Genomic DNA, 12,013 nt, shown 5'->3' with positions numbered 1-12,013 from the left:
AGCTGACCAGCAAGCAAAAACGTATTAGTCACCTACTCAAACCTTAATTTTCAAGCATCTACCTTCAAATGGAGCATTTCCCACTCATCCAGGAAAGCATTACAAGCCCTCAGACCTCCCTTCACCAAGACATCCTACAAATTCATCATAATAGTTGTGGCAGACAAAATTCTAAAATGGTCCCAACATTTCTCCCCACTGATCTCCATGACTGTTAATATGATGAATTCTACTTTCATGATTAGATTATTTTACAAGCACAAGACAAGGGACATTATCCGTGTGTTCCTAAACAAATAACAGCCAGAGTTTCTCTGGCTGGTAGTAATATAGGAACTCAGATTCCATTCCTTCGTACCATTGCTGATTTAAAGATGACAGGACTACAGTGGGCTATAAGGTGAGGAATGCAGTAGACACTAATTAGAGGCCCCTGACCAACACCAGCAAGGAGATGGGGAACTCTGTCCTACAGCCAAAGGAAAGAATCTTTACCCAGAGCCTCCAACCCTGCTGACATCTTGATTTTGGTTTTGTGGGACACTAAGCAGAAAACCCAGTGGAGTCTGCTCAGACTTATGATCTGCAGAACTGTAAGATAATATATGTTTGAAGCCATTAAGTTTGTGGTAATTTGTTATCCAGCAATAGAAAATGAATACAGTGGTTTAAACAAGTTTCTCTTCTTGTCAGGCCAGCTTCCACCTGTGCTCTGGACCCCAACTCAGCCAGCAGTAGAGGGCAGTGATTAAGAGCATTGGCTCTCGATCCAGACTGCCTGGTTTTGAATCCCAGCTGTACCATATGTGAGCCATCCGACTATGCAAGTTGCCTGATCTCTCTGTGCTACCATTTCCTTGACAGATAATATATACCTCACAGAATCATCAAGAATTTACAACAGTTTGGAATATTTCAGTTGCTTAATGAATGTTAGTTGCTCCTGCTGCTACTTATGCTACAATCATTATCTGTTCCTACTCCCTCTGGATCTTCCTCCTTTCCCATCACTCTTGTCTTCAGACTCTTTCTTCCTTTCAACTGCTCTGTTGCCACCATCATTTAAAAGCTGTTTTAAAATTATAAAAGCAGGGGCGTCTGGCTGGCTCAGCCAGTAGAGCATGTGACTCTTGATGCCAGGGTCTTGAGCTCAAGCCCCAGGTTGGGCATGGAGTCTACTTAAAAAAATTTTTTTAATAAAATTATAAAAGTAATATATGTTCATAAAAAGTTCCCAATTCAGAGCCATTAGAGAGTAATAAGTGAAAGGAGGATCTATCTACTTAAAATAGTTTGGTAGAGCCTTCAAGATCTTTTTAAAAATACACTACCAAACACAATCATACAGTTTTTTTTTTAATTAGTTTTATATAACTGAGTAACACTATGAACACCATTCTATGACCTCATCTCACTATATCCTGGCAGTCTTACTGCTTACTACAAGCTTTAAGTGGCCACAAAATTCCTGGTTGGAATGTGCCACATAACCATTTAACCATTCTTCTTTGTGCAGTACAGTTTTTCCCTATTTATCTTCTGTGATATGGTGATTTATGAGAATTATGTATTTGGTCATTGTGGAGGAAGAATGTTCTCTGCCCTTCAAGGTCCTTCTAGCTGGACTAAGAATCAGATTGACATGAGACAGATTAACAAGAGAAGATCAAATATAGTTTCCTATGTATGAAATTCCAAAGACAGTGAAGCAATATAAATGAGCTTAGGAGAGGGGTAGGAGGCTGAGCAAAACATTAGCAGGGAGGTGAGAGATGTTTAGAAAACAGAGGTGGGGGCGCCTGGGTGGCGCAGTCGGTTAAGCGTCCGACTTCAGCCAGGTCACGATCTCGCGGTCCGTGAGTTCGAGCCCCGCGTCAGGCTCTGGGTTGATGGCTCAGAGCCTGGAGCCTGTTTCTGATTCTGTGTTTCCCTCTCTCTCTGCCCCTCCCCCGTTCATGCTCTGTCTCTCTCTGTCCCAAAAATAAATAAACGTTGAAAAAAAAAAAAAATTTTTTTAAAGAAAACAGAGGTGATCCTACTATACAAATAAATATCTTAGAAAAAGAAGAATCTCTGTTAATAGTTCTCTTCCTGGTATAGTCAGGCAGTTGAGGAGGAGATAAAGTGCTTTTCCTGAATCTTCTGGGTTTTGATTGCTTTTAACTTAAAATAATGTTCATGTCAAAGTGGCCCATCTTGGGGTAGCCTGGCCTTGGCCCCTACATGGTCATTCAGATGACCAAAATATATTTCTCATGTACATTTGGCCTTCATCCACAGTTTCTGGCTCATATCTCTCTAAAACACTTGGAATTTCATGAGTGATAAGAGCAATAAGGGTTTTGTTTTTTGTTTTTTGTTTTTAACATTTGGTCTCCTGGCCCCAGTTCCTGAAATCACTTCAGAACCATAAAGGCAAAAACGGGTGTTTTGTTACTCATAATAAGCCCCTTTCCACCATCATTAGACTTATGTTAATGAGGTGAATTTTGGAAAGGACCTAAAGATGAGGACTGGTTGCCAGGGGAACCAACCATGAATAGCAAAGGGAACTTTCAGTCCCACCTCCTGATTTCAGGGGAGGGTAAAAATGTCTAGAGGTTGAATTAATCACCAGTGGCCAATGATTTAATCAATCATGTCCATGTAATATGGAGTTTCTCATATGGTTTGGAGAGCTTCCAGGTGGGTCAACACATGGAAGTCCTGTTAGAGAGGCACGCCTGCATAGGGCATAGAAGCTCCTCACCCCTTCCCACATACTTTGCCCTAAGCATCTGTTCCATCTGGCTGTTCCTGACTTACATCCTTTTATAATAAGCCAATAATCTAGTAAGTACAGTGTTTGTGGGTGTTCTCTGAGCTGCTCTAAGCAAATTAATCAAACCAAAGGCAAGTGGCACTGGAACCTCCAACCTGTAGCAAGTCAGTCTGGCAAAGAACAGGGCTTGTGAGTGGCATTTGAAGAGGGGTGGGGCAGTCTTGTTGGACTGAGCCCTTAACCTGTGGAATCTGATCCTCTTTCCAGGTAGTATGAGAATTTAGGTAAGTTGTAGGACACCCTGCTGGTGTCACAAGAATTCCTTGGATGTGTGGGGAAACACACGTTGGAATTGGTTTCAAAAACTTTCACTTTGCTACTAACATTGTAATGAAAATCTGTGAGTAAATATCTTAGTGTATATGTGCAAGTATTTCAATAGAATAGGTCATTGATAGTAGAAATCTTTTAATTTTCACAGGTACTACCAAATTGCCCTCCAAGAAAGTCTCTATCAATTTTCACAACCTCTTACCGTGTCTAAAGGGGCCCATTTCACTGACCAAGCAACCTCAAGGTTCTTTCATCTTTTGAAAAAAAACAAAAAGTTCCTCCTTTGATGCCATATCTCTGTCTAGCTCTTTCCTCTCCTTTACAGCAGGGGTTTTGTTTTGTTTTTCAAAGATTTTATTTTTTAGTACTGTCTACACCCAAGGTGGAGCTCAAACTCACAACCCAGATATCAGGAGTTGTATGCTCTACTAACTGAGCCAGTCAGGCACCCCTGTAGCAGAGTTTTTGAACCTTGGCCCTATTGATTTCAGGGACTAAATCTTACTTGTGGGGGGTTATTCTGTACATTCTAGGATATTCAGCAGCATTCCTGGCCTCTACCCACTAGATGCCACTAGCACTACCACCCCTCAGTTGTGACAACTAAAAATATCTACATACAGGGGCGCCTGGGTGGCTCAGTCTGTTGAGCGTCCGACTTCGGCTCAGGTCATGATCTCGCGGTCCGTGAGTTCGAGCCCCGCGTTGGGCTCTGTGCTGACAGCTCAGAGCCTGGAGCCTGTTTCAGATTCTGTGTCTCCCTCTCGCTGACCCTCCCCTGTTCATGCTCTGTCTCTCTGTCTCAAAAATAAATCAAACGTTAAAAAAAAAATTTTTTTTTAAATATCTACATACAAAGGAATAAAATTAGACTCTTCTACCACACACAAAAATCAACTCAAAATGGAGTAAATATTTAAATGTTAAGACCTGAGCGGCACTTAGCTGGCTCTTGATCTTGGGGTTGTGAGTTAAAGCCCACATTAGATATAGAGTTTACTTTAAAATAATAGTAATAATAGTGATTATTATTATTGTTATAGATAAATGATGTTAAAACCTGAAGCTTTAAAACTCCTATAAGAAAACGTAGGAGGGGTGGGAAGGGAAAAGATGGTGGAGCAAATGGAAGTTCTCAGCCCCTCTCATCCCTGAAATGCAACTAGAGCAGCACCAAACCATTTTGCATACCTAGGAAATTGATCTGAGGATTAACACAACAATCTGCATAACTTGAGCCACAAAACTCAGTAGGTACGTGACATGAAGAGGTGAACTGGAGGAGACAGAAACCACACAGGGTAGGGAACTGTTTTTTGCAGAGGTCAGAGAAAGGGGGGTAAGAGTGCAGGAAAAGCACTCCCCTCAAAAGTAGTTGGAGACAGAGTGGAAACATTCACAAGGGACTGAGCAAGAAATCTGTTCCCCAAAACCATTGTCTGGGAGAAAGGAGAGGGTTTCAATACCATTACGACTCTATACACGGGAGATCAGAGTAGGAAATTCCAGAGCACAGTACCTGACAGTGCTCTGCTAGGGAAGAAGGGTGAATCCCCAGAAGCAAGCAGCTAGGTCTGAGGGGTTCGTGGGCCACACAGGGAGAAGCAGTTCCCCTGCTTGGAGGACATTTGGTAGAGGCCATACATCCTCCCCACAGGCAAAGGTCCCAGCAGACCCCAGAGAGCAGCCATGTTTGCTGGTACTGAGACAGACACCAGAGTGCAGTGAAATCTGATGCCAGCTGTGTGTTGTGGTTTGCCAAAATCTCAGAACCTCTGCCACCGTGCAATTACATGAACTTTTTCTGGGGCAAGCCAGCACCTGTCCATAGTCTCTGAACCTCTGCCGTAGCGTGATGACACAACATTCCCTGGGGCAAGCTGGCACCCAGCCATTGCTCAGCAAGACCCTCTCCCAGAGGGTCAGAATGGGGCCAAGCCGCAGGGTTCTCAGAAGTGAGGGCTTTGGAAACACGGCACCATCTGAGATAAAATTCAGGAAGGAGGTGCCACCTGGCAGGCTGATGGCTTGGACACAAACAGTGTAGAAGCAGGGAGTGGAAAGAAGCCTGAGACAAAGGAGGGGTGCTTGATTGTGGGTCGGTGAGAGCACAGAGTTCCAGTGCCAGAAACTAGGAAGCTGGGTGACACCATTTTCACATCTCCTGCACATGCACATACATACACATACATGTGCATGCACACCACACTGATCTACCCTAGCTAAGCAGGGCCACCTAGAGGAGAACACATCCATTACACCAAGCCCTGCCCAACTGTGCCCTCTTAGCACATGCCCTACATGACCACCACAAGTCCCTCTGCCTGCTTAATGTATGGACTATAAAGTGCTTCATATTCATAGTTTAAGTTCCAGGGGAAACTGGATGTAACTTCATTCGGGTTTTATTGTTTGCTGGTCTATTTGTTTCTTTTTTTTTTTTTTTTTCTCCTTTTTCTCAGATACAGAAAGATAATTTTATTTTTATTTTCCTTTCTTTTTTAAAAAAAGTTTTAATTCTTTTTACTATTTTTTTTGTAAAATGTTTAATTCTGTTTCACTTTCTTCATTTCATTTTATTCTTTTATTACGCATTTTTTTTAACTTTTAAAGTTTTCACTTTTTTTCTCTTCTTTCCCTTTTTTTTCTAGTCTATCAAGCTTCTTTCAACAACCAGACCAAAACACACCTAAGATATAGCTTCCTTTATTTTTGTTGTTGTTGTTTTTAATATTTTAACTTTTCTTTTTTATTTTATTAATTCTTTTTCTTCCTACAAAATGACAAAATGAAGAAATTCACCCCCAGAAGAAAGAACAGGAAGACATGATAGCCAGGGGCTTAATCAACACATATATAAGTAAGATGTCTGAACTAGAATTTAGAACCACATAATAATACTAGCTGGGATTGAAAAAGCATAGAATCCCTTTCTTCAGAGATCAAAGAAGTAAAATCTAATTAGGACAAAATTAAAAATGCTATAACTGAGATGCAATCTTGAATGGATGCCATGGTGGCAAGGATGGACGAAGCAGAGCAGCGAATCAGTGATATAGAAGACAAAATTATGGAGAATAATGAAGCAGAAAAAAAGAGGGAAACTAAGGCAAAGACATGATATAAGAAATTAGAGAACTCAATGACTTATTTAAAAGGATAGCATCCAAATCATAGAGGAGTGCCAGAAGATGAAGAGAGAGAGAAAGCGGTAGAAGGTTTATGTGAGCAAATTATAGTGGAAAACTTTCCTAATCTGGGGAACAACACAGACATAAAAAATCCAAGAAGCAGAGAGTACTCCCATTAGATTCAATAAAAACCATCCATCAACAGGGCATATCATAGTCAAATTCACAAAATACACAGACAAGGAAAGAATTATGAAAGCAGCAAGGGAAAAAAGTCCTTAACCTACAAGGGAAGACCGTTAAGGTTCACAGCAGACCTATCTACAGAAACTTGGCAGGCCAGAAAGGAGTGGCAGGATATATTCAATGTGCTGAATCAGAAAAATATGCAGCCAAGAATTCCTTACCCAGCAAGGCTGTCATTCAAAATAGAAGGAGAAACTAAAAGTTTCCCAGACAAACAAAAATTAAAGGAGTTCATGACTACTAAACCAGCCCCATAAGAAATTTAAAGGGGTACTCCCTAAGGATAGAAGACACAAGAGAAAAAAAAAAAATGACCAAAAGCAGCAAAGATCAGAAGGACCAAAGAACACCACCAGAAACTCCCAACTCTACAGGCAACACAATGGCAATAAATTCATATCTTTCAGTACTCACTCTAAATGTCAATGGACTAAATGCTCCAATCAAAAGACATAGGATATCAGAATGGATAAGAAAACAGTCTCCATCTATATGTTGCTTACAAGAGACCCATTTTAGACCTACAGACACCTTCAGAGTGAAAGTAAGGGGATAGAGAACCATCTATCATGCTAATGGTCACCAAAAGAAAGCTGGAGTAGCCAGACTTAGACAAACTAGATTTTAAAATACTGTAACAAAAGATGAAGAAGGGCATTATATCATAATTAAGGGGTCTATCCACCAAGATCTAACAAATGTTAACATTTATGCCCCCAACGTGTAGCACCCAAATATATAAATCAATTAATCACTAACATAAAGAAACTCATTGATAATAGTACCATAATAGTAGGGGACTTCAACACCCCACTTACAGTAATGGACAGATCATCTAAGCAGAAAATCAAGGAAACAATGGCTTTGAATGACACACTGGACTGGACAGACTTAATATATATTCAGAACATTTCATGCTAACGCAGCAGAAATACACATTCTTCTCAAGTGCACACAGAACATTCTCCAGAATAGATCACATACTGAGACACAATCAGCCCTCAACAAGTACAAAAAGATCAAGATCATACCATACATATTTTCATACCACAATGCTATGAAACTTAAAATCAACCACAAGAAAAAATTTGGAAAGACCAAATACTTGGAGATTACAGAATACTTGGAGATTACAGAACATCCTACTAGGGGCGCCTGCATGGCTCAATTGGTTGAGCGTCTGACTTCAGCTCAGGTCATGATCTCACAATTCATGAATTCGATCCCTGCATCGGGCTCTGTGCTGACAGCTTAGAGCCTGGAGTCTGCTTCAGATTCTGTGTCTCCCTCTCTCTCTGCCCCTCCCATGCTCATACTCTCTCTCTCAAAAATGAATAAACATTAAAAACATTTTTTTAAAAAGAACATCCTACTAAAGAATGAATGGGTTAACCAGGAAATTAAAGAAGAAATTTAAAAATATATGGAAGCCAGTGAAAGTGATAACACAACAGCCCAAAACCTCTGGGATGCAGCAAAGGCAGTCCTAAGAGGGAAGTATATAGTAATCCAGGCCTTCCTAAAGAACGAAAAAAGGTATCAGATACACAACCTAACCTTACACCTTAAAGAGCTGGAAAGAGAACAGCAAAGCCCAAAACCAGCAGAAGACAGGAAAAAATAAGGTTAGAGCAGAAATCAATGATATTGAAATAAAAAAAAAACAATAGAACACATCAATGAAACCAGGATCTGGTTATTTGAAAGAATCAACAAAATTGATAAACCCCTAGGCAAATTTATCAAAAAGAAGGAGGAAAGGACCCAAATAAAATCAACAAGGAAAGAGGAGGGATCACAAACAACACTGCAGAAATACAAACCATAATAAGAGAATATTACAAACAATTATATGCCAACAAATTGGGAGATCTGGAAGAAATGGAAAAATTCTTAGAAACATATAAACTACCAAAAACTAAAACATAAATAAATAGGAAATGTGAAGAGACATATAACCAGTAAAGAAGTGGAATCAGTAATCAAAAATCTCCCAACAAACAAGAGTCTAGGACTGGCTGGCTCTCCAGGGGAATTCTACCAAACATTTAAAGAAGAGTTACACCTATTCTTTTGAAGCTGTTTCAAAAACTAGAAATGGAAAGAAAACTTCCAAACTCATTCTACAAGGCCAGTATTACCTTGATTCCAAAACCAGACAAAACCCCACTAAAGAGGATAACTGTAGACCAATTTCCCCGATGAACATGGATGCAAAAATTCTCAAGATACTAGCCAACTGGATCCAACAATACATTAAAAGAATTATACACCACAGTCAAGCGGGATTTATACCTAGGATGCAGAGCTGGTTCAATATCTGCAAATCAATCAATGTGATAAATCACTTAATAAAAGAAAGGATAAGAGCCACACGAGCCTCTCAATAGATGCTGAAAAAGCATTTGACAAAATCATCCTTTCTTGATAAAAAGCCTCAAGAAAAGTAGGGATAGGAGGATCATACATCAAGATCATAAAAGCCATATACAAAAGAGCCACCACTAATATCATCCTCAATGGGGAAAAACGGAGAGCTTTCCCCCTAAGGTCAGGAACACAACAAGGATTTCCACTCTCACCACTTCTATTCAACATAGTATTGGAAGTCTTAGCCTCAGCAATCAGACAACACAAAGAAATAAAAGGTATCCAAATCAGCAAGGAAGAAGTCAAACTTCCACTCTTCGCAGATGACATGATATTCTATATAGAAAACCCAAAAGATTCCACCAAAACACTGCCATAACTGATCAATGAATTTAGCAAAGTCGCAGGATATAAAATCAATGCACAGAAATCAGTTGCATTCCTATACACCAATAATGAAACAGCAGAAAGAGAAATCAAGGCATCGATCCCATTTACAACTGCACCAAAAAACATAAAATACTTTGGAATAAACCTAACCAAAGAGGTGAAAATCTATACACTGAAAACTATGGAAAACTTATGAAATAAATTGAAGACGACACAAAAAATGGAAAAACATTCCATGCTCATGGATTGGAAGAATATTGTCAAAATGTCGACACTACTCAAAGCAATCTACATATTTAATGCAATACCTATAAAAATAACACCAGCATTCTTCACAGAGCTAGAACAGTCCTAAAATTTGTATGGAACCAGTAAAGATTCCAAATAGCCAAAGCAATCCTGAAAAAGAAAACCAAAGCTGGAAGCATCACAATCTGGGACTTCAAGACGTATTACAAAGCTATAATCATCTTAGGGGTGCCTTGGTGGCTCAGTTGGTTGAGCATCCAATTTCAGCTCAGGTCATGATCTCACAATTTGTGAGTTTGAGCCCCATGTCGGACTCTGTGTTGACAGCTTGGTGCCTGGAGTCTGCTTCAGATTCTGTGTGTGTGTGTGTGTGTGTGTGTGTGTGTGTGTGTGTGTGTGTCTTTGCCCATCCCTCACTAGTACTCTCTCTCTCAAAAATAAATAAAAACATTAAAAAAAATTTTAAGCTGTAATCATCAAAACAGTATGGTACTGGCACAAAAACAGACAGATCAATAGAACAGAACAGAGAACCCAGAAATGGACCCACAAACATATGGCCAACTAATCTTTGACAAAGCAGCAAAGAATATCCAATGGAATAAAGACAATCTCTTCAGCAAATGGTGCTGGGAAAACTCGACAGCGACATGCAGGAAAATGAACCTGGACCACTTTCTTACACCATACACAAATATAAACTCAAAATGGATGAAAGACATAAACATAAGACAGGAAGCCATCACAATCCTAGAGAGAAAGCAGGCTTTTGCTTTAATCTCTTGCTTTTCCTCTTTAATCTCGGCTGCAGCATCTTCTTACTCAACACGTCTCTGGAGGCAAGAGAAACAGAGGTAAAAATGAACTATTAGGACCTCATCAAAATAAAAAGTTTCTGCACAGCAAAGGAATCATCAAAACTAAGGGGCAACCGGTGGAATGGGAGAAAATATTTGCAAATGACATTTCAGACAAAGGGTTAGTATCCAAAATCTATAGAGAACTTATCAAACTCAACACCCAATAAAACAAATAGTCCAGTGAAGAAATGGGCAAAAGACATGAATAGACACTTTTCCAAAGAAGACATCCAGATGGCTAACAGACACATGAAAAAATGCGCAACATCACTCATCATCAGGGAAATGAAAATCAAAACCACAATGAGATACCACCTCACACCTGTCAGAATGGCTAACCTTAACAACTCAGGCAACAACAGATGTTGGTAAGGATGTGGAGAAAGAGGATCTCTTTTGCACTGCTGGTGGAAATGCAAACTGGTACAGCCACTCTGGGAAACAGTATGGAGGTTCCTCAAAAAACTAAAAATAGAACTACCTTACGACCCAGCAATTGCACTACTAGATATTTATCCAAAGATATAGGAGTGCTGTTTCAAAGGAGCACATGTACCCCAATGTTTATACCAGTGCTATCGACAATAGCCAAAGTATGGAAAGAGCCCAAATGTCCATCAACAGATGAATGGATAAAGAAGATGTGGCATATATATACAATGGAGTATTACTCACCAATCACAAAGAAGGAAATCTTGCCATTTGCAACAACATGGATGGAACTAGAAGATATTATGCTAAGCAAAATTAGCCAGTCAGAGAAAGACAACCAGCATAGGACTTCATTCATATGTAGAATTTAAGATCCAAAACAGATGAACATAAGAGAAGGGAAGCAAAAATAATATAAAAACAGGGAGGGGGACAAAACATAAACTCTTAAACAGAGAACAAACAGTGTTGCTCAAGGGGGTTTGAGTGGGAAGATAAGCTAAATGGGCAAGGAGCACTGAGGAAGGTACTTGTTGGGATGAGCACTGGGTGTTATATGTAGGTGATGTATCATGGGATTCTACTCTTGAAATCATTATTGCACTATATGCTAACTAACTTGGATGTAAATTAAAAAAATAAATTAATTAAAAATGGAAAAAAGAAAATATAGGAGGGGCACCTGGGTGGCTCAGTTGGTTAAGCATCCAACTTCTGTCCAAGTCATGATCTCATGGTTCTTGAGTTTGAGCCCCACATTGGGCTCTCCACTGACAGTGTGGAACCTGGAGCCTGCTTTGGATTTTGTGTCTCCCTCTCTCTCTGCCCCTCCCCCACTTGAGCACACTCTCACACTCTCTCAAAAATAATAAATGAACATTAAAAAAGAAAAGAAAACATAGGAAAATGGGGCACCTAGGTGGCTCAGTCAGTTAAGCACCTGACTCTTGATTTTACCTCAGGTCATGATCTTACAGTTCATGAGACTGAGCTCCAGGTCGGTCTCTGTGCTGACAGCATGGAGCCTGCTTGGGGTTCTCTCTCTCCCTCTCTCTAAATAAACAAACAAACATTAAATGAAAACAAGAAAATATAGGAAGAATCTATGACATTAGCCTTCACACTGATTTCTTGGATATGACACCTACAACAAGCAAGTAAGAAAGCTTTTGCATAGCAAAAGAACAATCAACAAAATGAAAACGCAACCTATGGACCGGGAGAAAATATTTACAAGCCAC

The sequence above is a fragment of the Leopardus geoffroyi genome, chromosome A2 (genome assembly GCF_018350155.1).
Source record: "Leopardus geoffroyi isolate Oge1 chromosome A2, O.geoffroyi_Oge1_pat1.0, whole genome shotgun sequence".
NCBI classification, from domain to species: domain Eukaryota; kingdom Metazoa; phylum Chordata; class Mammalia; order Carnivora; family Felidae; genus Leopardus; species Leopardus geoffroyi.
Note: the sequence above shows the minus strand (reverse complement) of the source record.